The sequence below is a fragment of the Lupinus angustifolius genome, chromosome LG01, assembly GCF_001865875.1.
Source record: "Lupinus angustifolius cultivar Tanjil chromosome LG01, LupAngTanjil_v1.0, whole genome shotgun sequence".
In the NCBI taxonomy this organism is placed as follows: Eukaryota; Viridiplantae; Streptophyta; class Magnoliopsida; order Fabales; family Fabaceae; genus Lupinus; species Lupinus angustifolius.
In genome coordinates, this window is record NC_032009.1 from 5,900,769 (window position 1) to 5,915,896 (window position 15,128).

A 15,128-nucleotide genomic window follows, 5' to 3' on the forward strand; every position below is an offset into this window, starting at 1 on the left:
TACTATTATACAGTCATGTCATTCGGTTTGAAAAATGCGGGGGCCACATACTAGAGAATGATGAACTCCATTTTTGGAGATCAGATTGGAAAGAACATAGAAGTCTATATGGACGATATGATCGCCAAGAGTCTACCAACGGAAGATCATGTGAATATCCTAAATGTTGTCTTTAGCTGACTGCGTAAGTTTAATATGCGCCTCAACCCGGAAAAGTGTACATTTGGAGTAGACGCCGACAAGTTTTTAGGATTTCTGTTAACAAGCCGGGGTATTGAAGCCAATCCAACAAAATGCCAAGCAGTCATAAACATGCGCAACCCAAAATCAGTTAAGGAAGTTCAACAACTTAATGGGCGGTTGGTGTCCTTGGCCAGATTCCTTCCAACATCCGCCAAGCAATCCCTCCCACTATTCCAGCTGCTAAAAAAGAGCAATACTTTGACTTGGTCGGAGGATTGCGAATCAGCTTTCCAAATTTTCAAACAATACCTAGCTACTCCCCCTATGCTTTCAAAGCCGACACCCGCTGAAACACTATATGTCTACTTGGCAATAACAGATAGGGCCATAGCCACCGCTCTAATAAGGGAGAGTGAAGATGGTCAGCACCTAGTATACTTCACCAGCAAGGCATTACAAGGCCCATAGCTCAGGTATCAGAAGTTAGAAAAATTCTCCTACGCCCTCTTGGTGGCAACAAGACGGTTGCGACAGTATTTTCAATCCCATCCAATGGTGGTCAGAACCAATCAGCCTATCCGCCAGATTTTGCACAAGCTTGAGTTGATCGGGCGGATGATCTCCTAGTCTATTGAACTATCCCAATTTGATATATGGTAAGAACCCAGAACGACTATCAAAATTCAAGTCCTCTCCGACTTCGTTACCGAATTGACCATGCAACTAGGTGGTTCTAAGCAAATATGAACCATATATGTTAACAGTTCATCCAACCCTCAAGGCAGCAGAGTAGGGGTTTTGTTAGATAACAATAAGGGATGACCATCGAGCATTCATTGACATTCACCTTTCTCACATCAAATAATCAAGCAGAGTATGACTCATGCATTGTCGGTCTGTAGTTGGCCAGAGAAATCGGGGCGGAGAAAGTCTCAATTTACAGTGATTCCCAACTCACAGTCTCTCAGATTATGGGGGGCTATCAGACAAAGGACGTGTTACTCGGAAAATACCTGGCTAAGGTTAAGGAGTTGATGGGCAAGTTCAAAACGACCACCGTCCAACACGTCCCAAGGGAGCAGAATATCCGGACTGACATTTTGTCCAAACTAGCAAGCATGAAGAGCTCGGGTAATAATAGATCAGTGGTTCAAGGATAGTCCTACAACCCAATGTCACAGCCATCGAGCAAACATAGATCCCAAACGAATGGACCGACCCAATCATCAGGTACTTATCCAACAGCGACTTGCTAGCAGATCAGAGGGACAAACAAAGATTCCCCAGGTATAGTTCATGGTTCACCATAGTATAAGGTTGTTTGTATCGCTGAGGCTTTTCTACTCCCATGCTCAAATGCCTCGGCCCCGATAGGGCCCGTTACGTTCTCCAAGAAATCTACGAAGGGAGTTGCGGTCATCACCTCGACGCTGCATCACTCACTAAGAAGATACTCCAGGACCATGGACAAAGATGCCTCTGAACTCACTAAGAAGTGTGCACCATGTCAATTGTTTTCTAACCTCCATAAGGCCCTCCCTGAAGAACTAACAACAACAATGTCCCCATGGCCATTTTGTAGATAGGGTATGGACATTTTGGGGCCATTTCCGCCAGCAACCGAGAAATTCAAATTTCTGATAGTGGCGGTCGACTACTTCACTAAGTGGATTGAAGCGGAACCCTTGTCCAACATCACGACGACCAACATCCGAAAATTTACTTGGAGGAATATCATAACAAGGTTTGGGACACCTGCTGCAATAGTCACTGACAACGGAACTCAATTTTCTGACCAGAAGTTCAGAGAACTGCTGTCAGAACTCCACATCAAACAACACTTGACTTTAGTTGAGCATCCTCAGACAAATGGTCAGGCAGAAGTGGCTAACAAAGTCCTCTTCCGTGGGATAAAAAGAAGATTGCAAGAAGCCAAGGGCGCCTGGCCGGAACAACTACATCATGTCCTGTGGGCTTACCATACAACTCCTCACTCCCCCACCGGGGAATCTCCTTTCAACCTTACCTACTGGTCTGAGGCTATGATCCAATTGGAAATCAGCGAACCCATTTGGCGGACAATACACTTTGATGAGGCCACCAATGCGACCATCTTAAGGCACAAATTGGACTAGATCGAAGAGAAAAGAGACTGAGCCAGAATCAGAGAACCCGCCATCAACAGAAGAGCCACTGAGAAATACAACAGAACGGTAATACCACGAGGCTTTGGAATAGGCAGTTTAGTACTCAGGAGAGCTGACATCGGAAAAACAAAAGCTAAACTAGCACCCAATTGGGAAGGACCATACTGAGTAACTAGAAAGACTGAGAAAGGGCCTACAAGCTCGAAGACCTAGCAGGGGAAAAAAATCCCCCATACTTGGAACGCGGGAAATCTACAACAATTTTTCGCTTAACAATGTACATCTTGTGCCAGACCTTTTTTGGCTGAGCAAAATGATGTAACCAAATCCAGCTTATATGTTAACAATGTATTATTCAGACGTCTTTTCCATGTCCTCTTGGTCGCCAACAAATCACCCCTCAGAGGCATGGGCCAGTCCCCCTCTAACGGCGGTTCACTCAATAAACCCAAGCTAGGACCAACTCCTTTTGATCGCCAACAAATCACCCCTTAGAGGCGTGGGCCAGTCCCCCTCTGAGGACGATTCACTCGATAAATCCAAGCCAGGACCAAGTCCTCTTGATCACCAACAAATCACCCCTCAGAGGCGTGGGTCAGTCCCCCACTGACGGCGGTTCACTCGATAAACCCAAGTCAGAACCAAGTCCTCTTGGTCGCCAACAAATTACCCCTCAGACGCGTGGGCCAGTCCCACTCTAACGGTGGTTCACTTGATAAACCCAAGCCAGGACCAAGTCCTCTTGGTCGCCAACAAATCACCCTTCAGATGCGTGGGCCAGTGCCCCTCTGATGGTAGTTCATCCGATAAACCCAAGCCAGGACCAAGTCCTCTTGGTCGCCAACGGTATAACCTTACGAGGCATGAGTATTCCAAGACTTAATGACTATTCAACATTCTCGTTCAAGTTCAAAAATGGTAATACTTGGACAACTCTTACTTAATGAGTATTCAACATTCTCATTTAAGTTCAAAAACTGTAATACTCGGGTAACTCTTACTTAATGAGTATTCAACATTTTCATTCAAGTTAAAAAATGGTAATACCCGAGTAACTCTTACTTAATGAGTATTCAACATTCTCATTCAAGTTCAAAAACGGTAATACCCGAACAACTCTTACTTAATGAGTATTCAACATTCTCATTCAAGTTCAAAAACAGTAATACCCAGGTAACTCTTACTTAATGAGTATTCAACATTTTCATTCAAGTTCAAAAGCATTAATACCAGGATAACTCTTACTTAATGAGTATTCAACATTCTCATTCAGATTCAACAACATTTTAACCGAACAATTGTTATTTAATGGGTATTCCATGTTAACATTCAAGTCCAATATCAATTCACGGGTTAACCGCACAACCTCACTGAGTACTTGATACTTGTGATTATCCTAACATTCTCACTTGAATTAAACGGTTAATCGAGCATGTAAATCGGATCCGATCAACCCTCACTCTAGCATAAGTTAAGTTGTAGTCTAGATGTTATTAGTTATCCAAGCGATTAGTTATCCGATTAGTTGATTGGTGGGTTCACTTATTCCAGCCAACAAGACATAATAAACACAGTAAGATAAAAGGATCAAAGATCGATCTTCATTGATAATAGGGAATTACAATATACATAAACAAAGAGCAAAAAACAACTAAACTTGATCCTCCCCGACACCTCTGGGTGAAACTAGGAGGGAAACATGGCCTTCATCTTCATCCACGATGAGCCCACCCTTGGGGGTAACCCGAGCATCTATCCTGGTCCAGGACCAGTCAACACCAGGATAAACTAAGCCGACCTGGGCGAAGGCATTATCCCAGTTGGCATTAACCGCCCCATCAACATCATCCTCCAGCTTCAGGTAGGCTTCCTGAAGGTCATCCAGCTCCTTACGCTCGCGGGCGTTCTCAGCCTCTGATGCCTTCAACTTATCCCAAAGTTGAAGCCTATCATCTTCATTCCTCTGAAGCCGATCAACCTGAGACTGCACTTCTCGTTTAGTAGCCCCCATGTCTATCTTGGCCAGCATCTCTGCCTCCCAGGCATCCTTCAGTTGGAGAGACACTGCCGAAAGTTGCTCGACGGCTGAGAGGTTCTACACCTTCAAGTTCTTCACCACTTCGGCATGCTTCTCCTTTAGCTCGTGAAGCTTACCCGAATGCAGCTTTTGAAGGTTGGCCAGAGCATTTTCCCCGACCCGGGTGGCCAACACCCTCTCACCCTCAAGGTATTTGGCAACTGAAGTCACCGTAACCCCCGCCTCCCGGGTCCTCCTTAGAAGGTCCACCAGAGGTACCCCATCCATCACATTCTTCAGCCCCGGGTGGACTAAACCCTCTTCAACGACCTTGGGAATGTTGTAGGTAGTCTTAAGGCGAAGGGGGCCAGACTTGCCCTTACATGAAGACTTGCCCGATCTCTGCTTCCCCGGTTGTGTACTCTCATCTTAGACCGCTTCAGGAGGGCTGACAGGCTCCTCGGTTAGGTCAACCGATTGACCAAAGGTAGATTCGGGAGGCACCACTGCAATATGAATTGCTCGGTCTACAATGGTCCCCTCTGAACCACTTGCTTGGGCAGCTTCCCTCTAGGTTGTAAAAGGAGGACCCTCAATCCGGGCAGGAATACTCGACCTGTGACGCTTGCTACTTTCCGTGTCCTTCCTCTTAGCAGCCGCCCGTTTCAGAAGTCTGCTCCGGTCTGCTTGGTCCCTCATGGCCGCTGTTGAAAGAAATAAACAAAAAAGGTCAGATAAATGTCAACAAACAAAAACAAGAGATAGATGATCAGGCGCATACCGATTGCCTCCTTGAAGACTTGGTCGCCCCGGACCAGTTTGTAGCAGAGGATTGAACAACCCTCCTCAACCCAAGCCAACATCTTGTCCATCGTCCTCCTTTCCTGATCATCCAACTAATCGTAGGAGAAACCAAAGGACTTGGTTTCCTGATCATCCAAACAAAAAGAGGAACATTGCCAAGGCCATATTCCCAGGTATGGGGTCCCCCGAGCCTCGACACAAAAAAAATGCCCTTATAGTTTTTCACATAACCTTTGAAGGGAAGGAATAAAGCCCAACCGTTTTGGGATTGAAAGGACGTCCACCCATGGCGCCCGACCTGAGCCTCATCCTTGTTTGAACTATGCTTCACTCGGAACATCCAGAAGAATAACCGGAGCGTGCACGGTCTTTCCATGACCTCACAAAAGAGCTTAAAAGACCGAATAAAGCCCCATGAGTTAGAATGCAATTGAGAAGGGGCCACCTGAAGGTGTTACAACACTTCAGTATACCACCCCTCAAAGGGGATTTTCACCCCTATCCGTCGACAGACCTGCTCATACATGTAAAAGCTCCACCTATTCTTGGTCTCAAACAAAATATCCCGACATACTCGCTCATAAGCAGTGGAGGGAAATAAGATGGAGTTCCCATAACCTCTTGGTTGACCTACCAATAGCGTCATTCGCTACCCGCCATGTCCTCAGGGATAATGAACTGACTAGCCCGATCAGAAAAATTTCACCCCATAGTAGACCTGTCATCATAAGAAGTGTCAGAATCCGAACTAGCCATATTATCCAAGACCGGATGCCACTTCTTTGAGAAAGTCGCCTGCTCAATCAAGGTGGCCTTATGCCCGACCGTTTTCTCCCTCAAATCATGCTGCAAGGCCGACAAGGATAGCTGGATAGATCGCCTCCAAGAGGGGCGGCTACCACCCAGGTCAGCAACACGGTGGGCTCGTTGACAGCGGTGGCGAGTTGCATTAGTAAAAACGGGTGGAGGTCCGGATAAGATCTAAAAACTCGTTGAATACCAAAGTTGCCTAGAAATTATTAAAAAAGAAAAAGAGAAAGAGGAGTTACCGAGTTAATGGAAGTAGGAGACTTTGGAAGAAAATTGAAGATCAGATTCAAACAGGGCGTATGCTCGGCAGCAAACCCTATTTATAGGAAGAGACCCAAGCCCAAGCCTCCCCAGATGCCCAACCCAAAATGTGCATCCACTCGTTCAAAATCACTAGAGGACAATCCAACGGTGACACGAAAACCCAGGAAACAGAACTGAAATGAACCGACGCGTCGCTCCGACGTTAGAGTCTCAGAACGAAACACCAAGCATTCCCCCACGTGTCCGATAAAAACTCTTAGCCATCATGACCTACCCCTATGCCTACCTTTAAACCTTACCCCTATTCCGTTACGCCAAATCGGAATGATCCAAGTCTACTAGGCTGGCTGCCTCTAACCTCAAAGAGTCTGCTAACCTGATCACCTCTAATCGATTTAATAGACTGGGGGCAACTGTTCCAGCCTGGTCATACCCGGGCTGTCAACTCCAAAGAGTCTGCTAACCCGGTCACCCTTGGTCGGCTTAATAGACTAGGGCAACTGTTCCAGCCCGGTCATACCCGGACTGCCAACCTTGAAATACCCGGGCTGTCAACCTTGAAAGAATATTCACTGGCCCGACATCCTCAATCTATCCCCAAATATCCCGCATAGTACTCCGCATGTCCCCATCGTTCGCCTTAGATGGGTCCGCCCATGGCAGAGGCATTAAATGTCCATCAGGCAACATTAAGGCTTCTAACACGTTATTTAATGCACTTCAGACATGCTATTTAATGCACATTTGACATACCATTTAATGCGCTAAAGACTCACCATTAGTGTCAGACCATAGACCACCTGTCACGCCGCTTGCACATTCTACTTGCCCCCGACAAATCGACAAGGACAGATCCGTAGGCCAACTAAGGACGACTAGAGTACGTCCCTTGTACCCGTTAGGTGCTGGCCAATGACCAGATGTCATCTCAACACTTCCTAAGGTCTATAAATAGAAGAGACTACACATGAAGTATAATTAATTCTCTTTCCTCTCATTTATTGTTGTACTTATTGCTCTAACTTCTCTCTTATTTACTCCTATTCTTTCTCTATAATATTCCACTAATTTGATCGTCAGAGAACCTTTTTAGGTACTCTCCCCGGCGGATCCAGACGATCATCCGACCAAGTCTCCTGCTCTCCTACACTTTTCCGAACATCCATCCTCAGCTTTCGACCATCCGTCCTCAATTCCCAACCATCTGTTCTCAACAGTTAAGAACAAGAGTGAAACACATGAGGGAATGAGGGTTCTAAAGAAAATGAGTGACACATATGAAAGAAAATATATTTTTTATACGAAAAATATTTTGAGTGCTAAATTTTCTATTGAACTTGTCTTGTTGGTAGTATTGATAAAATTTGGTAATTTGTTTCCAAGGAGGTACCTATAGGGTTGCCACCTTTGAGGAAAATTGAACCTCATATTAATTTCATTTGTGAGACCTCTTTTGTCACTGCTCTGCATATGAAGCACATCTGTTGTCCCACAAATTGTATCACTGCATGTACCATCAACTTATGATTGGTTGAGAAAGTATTTTTAAGTCAAAAATTTAATAATTAATTATTTATCTGACCAATCACAACTAATGGTATATACAGTGATACAATTTGTGGGACAACAGATGTGTATCCCTCTAGAGCAATTATGGGAAGACAAAAGAAATTCGAAAGCAAGTGATGAACTTGTGAGCAAGGGTTTAGTAAAGGAAAGCATGAGCCCATGTACAATCCTAATGATCTTAGTACCGAAAAAAGATGTTAAGTGGATTATGTGTATTAATTGTAGGTTTGTTAACAATATTACAGTTAAGTATAGACATCTTATCCTATAGTTAGATGAACTACTTGATGAACTTTATGGTGTCTACTATTGATTTAAGATAGATTAAAAACATGGATACTATCTAATTAGGATGAGGGAATGAGACAAATATAAATTACTTTCAAAACCAAACTAGATCGTATGAGTGAGTTTATATGCCTTTTGGGCTAACTAATGACCCTAATACTTTCATGAGATTGATGAATCATGTATTAAGGAGTTTATTGGGAAATTTGTCATGGTTCATTTTGACCTGCACATTGAACATCTTAGAACAATCATACAAGTTCTTTGGGAAGAAAGATTGCTTGCAAATCTGGACAAATGCATATTATGCACTGACCATGTAGTGTTATTAGGCTTTGTTCTAAGTGGTAATGGAGTGTAATTTGATGAGGAAAAGTTGAAGGTCACTCAAGAGGGGTCGATACCTAAGAATTTGAGTGAATTAAGGAGTTTTAATGGCTTAGATAATTTTAGTAGGGGGTTTGTTAAGAACTTTAAAACCGTGAACACCCAATTATATCCGGTCTATATCAAAAATGTAAAAAAGTTCAAACCAATAAAAATTTATAAAATGTTAATTGATTTTGAATGGTTTATTTTTTCAATTGAATTTAGGGTTTGAAATGTTAATTTCGAATTGGACAGTTTAGTTTTTATGAAAGAATTTGATTTTTATATATATGTTAGACTGACCATCTTTTGTTTTAAAAGAATTTTAAGTTGGCAGTTTTTTTATTAATTTCGGAATTAAGTAGGTAATAGAGTTTTTGCTATAAATATGAGAGAAAACTGTGTGAGAGGACACATGCGAAAACAGTAAGCAAGAGCAAAGAAATCTGAAAAAAGTGATTATTTTTAGTCTTGAAGTTTGTGTGACCTTCGTCTCCTCCCAACCAGATTAATAGCAGCAACTCGGTCAAAAGAGGGGCTGCACATAGTCAAAGAAACCCAATCAGCAGCTAAAATATTGTGTGAAACTGTATGCACTGCCTAGATCTTCAACCCTTCCAGCCATGATCCAACGGTCTACTTATTTTTCCTCTGCACCTACGCAGTCCACTGTGTCATGTGTACATTTTTTAGTGGAGCTGTAATATTATTCTATCCTACTTAATCCAAAATACACACATCCATCTACTTTGTAAGTTCTAGTTTTCTTTGTTACTGTTTTACATTCTACAATAATGAATGGCTGCCATTCATCACGCGCAAAAAGCTTTAAAACTTTTAACACTGAATGTTAGTTCAGCGTTTTAATAAAGAAAATTTCTATTTAATAATGAATGGCTGCCATAAAATGAATGACTGCCATTCATCAGGTGCAAAAAACTTTAAAGTTTTTAACACTGAATGTTAGTTCAGCGTTTTAATAAAGAAAATTTCTATTTAATAAATAGTATCTCACAACTTAAATTAAGTATTTAATATTAAAAATTCTCGAAAAAAATGTTTTTGTTAAATAATTATATGAAACTTTTATAGTAATGTCATAGTTCGAGTCATCTCTAATTTCTCTGAAAATACGAAAATGGGAAAAAGGTCTACGACAAACACCATCTCTAAACTATTAATTTCATATAAAAAATAACTCAAAAATATCTTATTACTTAATAAATATGGAATTTTTATAGTAAGGTCATGGTTCGAGTTCTCTCTAACTTCCCTTAAAATGGGAAGAAGGTCTACGACCAATACCATTTCTAAACTATTAGTTCTATTGAATTAAAACAATCATATATTATAAACATTTTCAAATCAATAAAAAATAAACTCAACGAAATAAGTATTTTTAAATCAATAACAATCAATCAAACTAATCAAACAACTTTCAAACAAGAACTACATATTCTTGATTTTTCCTATTGCACATAGTGATACGTAGAAGCAAGATGAACTCTTGTTAGACATAAAAATAAAAAATAAAATATTTTGCTTTAGTAATTGAATTTTAAATAAATAATTTTAAGGGTATAAAGTCCATGTGATTAGCGAGGGTACCGTTTTAATACAGACATGTGTAATGCTAATACCTTCCTCGATCCGTAATCGACTCTCAAGCTTAGAATCTATGTTTAAAGACAAAATTATCCAAATTGGGCTTATTAAAGATTTTTCTAAGTTTTAACCGCAAAAAACATTACGATGACTCTAAATCAATCGGGAGAGGTAGAAATGGAGTTACCATCTTCCTAAGTCGGAGAGCTAGTCTTCCAACCAAAAATCAAGTTTAGTGAAAGTTGTTATTGTTGTAGGGATGGCTGCTAATGTAACAAAGTGTTGTAGAAAGTGGGTAATATTGTTTGAAGAATATATATACAGAAGAGAATAAGAGAGAAATGGGGTGACATGGTTTTGAAGTTGAGTGAGAAGGTGAAGGAAACCATGAAAGGAAATGGAAGTGTTATTGAAAGTTATTATACATTATAAAATTAACAAAGTAATAATAAATAAATAAGAAGTTGGTAGCCCAAAAGTTTTTTTCTAAGTGATAGTTAAGAACTGAATAATCAAAATGATAATTCTGCGGAATTTATGTTATTTTGAAATTTATTGTATTATTTATTGAGTTTTGAAATAAGCAGGATAAAATTGTGTATTCACAGAGAGCCATGAAAAGTTGGCAACATTATTTGCCGCCAAAGATGTTTGTCACTTATAGTGATTATGAGTTCCTAAATGTGTATGACTAAGATGACAACTAAGAGGGAGCGTGAATTAATTGTTTAAAAACTATGACAAATTTTTATGCAAAACTCAAGAGTTAATAGTAGTGAAAAAGTTATGCATAAAAAATCAAGTAAATTTAAGGAGTTAAGGCGAAAGAAAGTACTTAGAGATTTAATACTGGTTCACATTTTTGTCCACCGAAGACTAAGTCCAGTACTCTTGAAGCACAAGAGATTTTTTCACTAGATATTAAGAATAGCAATTCCAATTTCTCACCCCGAGATTTCCTTATACGTTACTCACTCTCTAATACCTATATCAATATTTGGAAAACACTCTTTCCAAGTAACTCTATCCCCTTTCTTTATCACACCCTTGTGACAGAAAATAATTCAACAGATTAAATGAAGAAAACTTTAACCAAGACAATGATTGCTTTTACAAGATTTGACAATATAAACTCTTGCAATCTAATAATTCTTTTGTATATTTTAGTACTAATACTTAGAATGATTGAATAACTTCAATCAACACTTAAGACAACTTTAGAAAATAAGATGTGAAAGTTATGAACAAGTTGCAAGAAGTGTAGAGCAAGTATTTCAAAAATATATAGATTATGTTAGTGAGTTATATATTGTGAATTATCAGTTTCAATGCTTTTATATAGACTTTCCAATCAGTCAAAACATCTCTACAAAAAGGTAGGAATTGATTGGAATGAAACCATTTCATTTGGGTTGAAAGCTGTGTAGTTTGAATCTAAAAACTGGTGCAACAACTTTCAGTAACCGATTATCTAATCGATGTAATCGATTACCCAAACATTTTGTCCAAGTGGGTAATTGTTTACCGTGTTATGTAATCGGTTACTCAAAAGGTATAATCAGTTACCCTGATCAATTTTTGTTGGATAACTTATTTCTCACTCATGTAACCTATTACTTAGTTCAGGTAACCTGTTACCTAGTCACAGTAACCCGTTACTTAGATATAGTAACCTGTTACATAGTATTCTGAAAATTGTTTTCATTTATACTTGTGTTTTATCAATTTTATTTTTAAAATACGTTTGAGTATTACAACTAATTGTATACTTAGATTATAAGGATAGAAGTACCTAAAGACTTAGATTCTAAGTTCTTGAAGCTTTGTCTTCATAACTATTCTTCCTTTTCTTCTTTTATGTGATGTTAGTGTCTTCATTGTCTTCATAAGTTTTATGACTTAGATTGGTAGGCATGGGAACAAATGAAGAAGATTGAACATGAAACTCAAAATGTTGATGTTCAAGAGGGTTAGTAGAGACATTTGCATTAGGATCACCATGTGTAACCTGTCTATCACTTTGATGCTTATATAGTCTATCAATAAGGGTTGGCAGAGGCATTTGCATTAGGATCAGTAGGTGCAGCCTGTCTATCACATCCACATCAATTGTGGATCACATCCACGTCAATCTTACTCTCACATACATCAAGTGTGACTTTGGATTCACCAGAAATGGATATACCAAAATGCTCAAGTATGTTGGTTATGAAGATTGCATAAGGCAAAGGGCTGTGAGTATCTCTAACAGACCACATGTATCTCATTATTGTATTAGCCCAATTGATTGAAAGATTATGCTTAAGAGCATACATCAATTCAGTTCCATGTCATTGATTTGAGAATGATTTGAATATTTTGGAAGAATGACATAGCTCAAAGAGTAATGAAGCAAACGGTCTTCGAGATTGAGATTTCCTAGAACAAGGATATCTCTACTATTTACAATTTCACCTAAGCTAGTTGCTTACGCATTTCTATTTCCCTTTTAGAGAATCTACACATAGAGTAGTAGAACTCTTTTCTATCATAATTATCACATTCGCATGCTAGACTGAAATCTTTATGCTACATTGAGAAGGTATGTTACATCATATTGAACTGAAGGTCTTAATATCCAAAATAATTTCTTTTCCTTTCACATAGGATGTTAGACGATTTTTCTTAAAGTTCAAGTTGTAGTAAAATACTTTAACAAGTTCAGGATAGTAGGCATTTGATTTCTCAGAAAAATCAAAAAGATCTTGTTGCCTTAGAAGAGTAGGGAAATGGAAATCTTCAAACTCAAAGTTACTTACATTGCCATACTTGGGAGCAAATATGGAGCGTCCAAGAAAATACTCTAAGAAAACTTTGCATTGTTCATCATTTGCGAGAAGACGTGCCAAATCTAAAGGATTAGCCTCAGAAGATGAAGTTCTATGCTTCCTTTGAGACACACTGATACGTTGTTTATTACCTCTTGATGATGAGCCATTGATAGAATTTTTAAAGAAGTTAGGTTTTGAGAGATTTGGGTATTTTTGATTAAGGCCACTAAGTGCTTAAGAAATTCAACATGAGCAATTGTTATGAACCAAATGAAATTTTGGTGGCTTAAACTACTTTCTGGGCATGGAATTTAAAAACACTACATTAGGCATTATTATGAACCAGATGAAATATACTAAGGAAATGCTCAAGAAATCCAATATGAGTAATTGCCATCCCATATCTACACCAACTGAGATTAATGTCAAATTACATTCCCGTTCAAACATATAGCAGACCATTCCTGTCCATGAAGGGGAATTAGTATATACATTCCTGTTCAAACATATAGTTGGCTCACTCAAATTCATGTGCAATAGCAGACCAAATATTGCTTACAGAGTTGGTCAAATCAACAAATTCATGAGTTCTCCAAAGAAAACTCATTTTGTTGCTGCTAAAAGGATTATGAGATACTTGCATGGTACTACAGGGTATGACATATTGTTTGCAAGGGATGAAATGTTGGGAAAGGAAATGGAATTGCTTGGATTCACTGACTCATATTACAGTGGTGACTTAGATGACAGTAAAAGTACCTTTGGGTACTTGTTTATGCTACATGGAGCTCCAATTTCTTGATGCTCAAAGAAACAAACTGTCATTTCTCTCTCATCATGTGAGGCTGAGTACACATCAGGCTAACATGGTGCTTGTCAAGCCATTTGAGTAGAAGAATTATTGAGAAAAATGGGGTTTGAGATAAGGCAACCAGTGAAGGATGGTTGATAACATTTCTGCAATAAGTTTGGCTAAGAATCCAATTTCTCATAGGAGAAACAAACATTTAGAAGTCAGATTCCATTTTCTAAGGAACACATAAATAAAGGCAAGTTGGAGTTGGTGTATTGTCCAATCGAAAGGCAAAATGCATATATCTTCACTCAACCATTGAAGAATGATAGGTTTGAAACTCCAAGACAAGAATATGTGTTGTATCTCTAGGGAATTTGAATTAAAGGGGAATGTTGAAGAATAATTCAAACGTATAATCCAAACTAGCTATTTTTAGTAAGAATTAGTTAGGTAATTGAATATAGTTGGAAAGTTAGTTCTCATTCTATTTTTGATTAAGCCTTCTATATAAGGCCGTGTATTGCTCATTGATGAATATACAGATACAAAGTATCATTCAATATACACAAAACTCTCTTATCTTTTTCTTCTTCTTTTTCTATCTCTAACATATATATATTTATATATATATATATATATATATATATATATATATATGTTAAGTTATATAAAATCTTTTGTTTCACACACAAATAAATATATAAGAAAAGAGAAAATTGTTAGAATAAACACTAAGTATACCGACTTTAAATGTACTCTTTAGTTATAAGTTTATACACTTAAAACTATACATTTAATACTAAAAAAATCAGAATACGAGTTCACAACATGAGAGTAGCATTGTCAATTTAGGTTAGCCTACTAGCGCTCGCATAATGTCCATTTAAGCTATGGTAAACATGGACACATCTGTTAGGTATCAGTGATTACAATACACCTAGAAGGGGGGGTTGAATATGTGTCGCGGTTAGAATAGCCGCTTTTCGAAACTCAACACTTAATGCTGAATCACCCCTAATTAATCGATTACAGGATGAAGATAATCGATTAACAGAACAATCTTAATCGATTAATAGAAACAGGATAATCGATTAACGCAACAGTTTTAATCGATTAAACAGAAACAGTAAGCTATTACAGAAACGATTAATTGTAAAACAGTTAACCGATAATGGAACGAATAACAGAGCTTACAGATTGTATATCAGAATAGCATCCAGTATAGCATACGAACAGAATGTATCAATTGAATCCACTATACCAAATAATTGATTGAAAACAGTAAAGAGAGAGAGAGAGAGAAAAAATCCTGCAACGTGAATTTTTATCCTGGTTCGTTTGCTGTCCACTGCAAACTACATCCAGGCCTCCCGGCTGACTTGGGAGATTTCCTTCACTATAATCGAATCAATGTAATTTACATGCACATTATCCAATTACAACACTTAGCAAATGACAAGAAATCA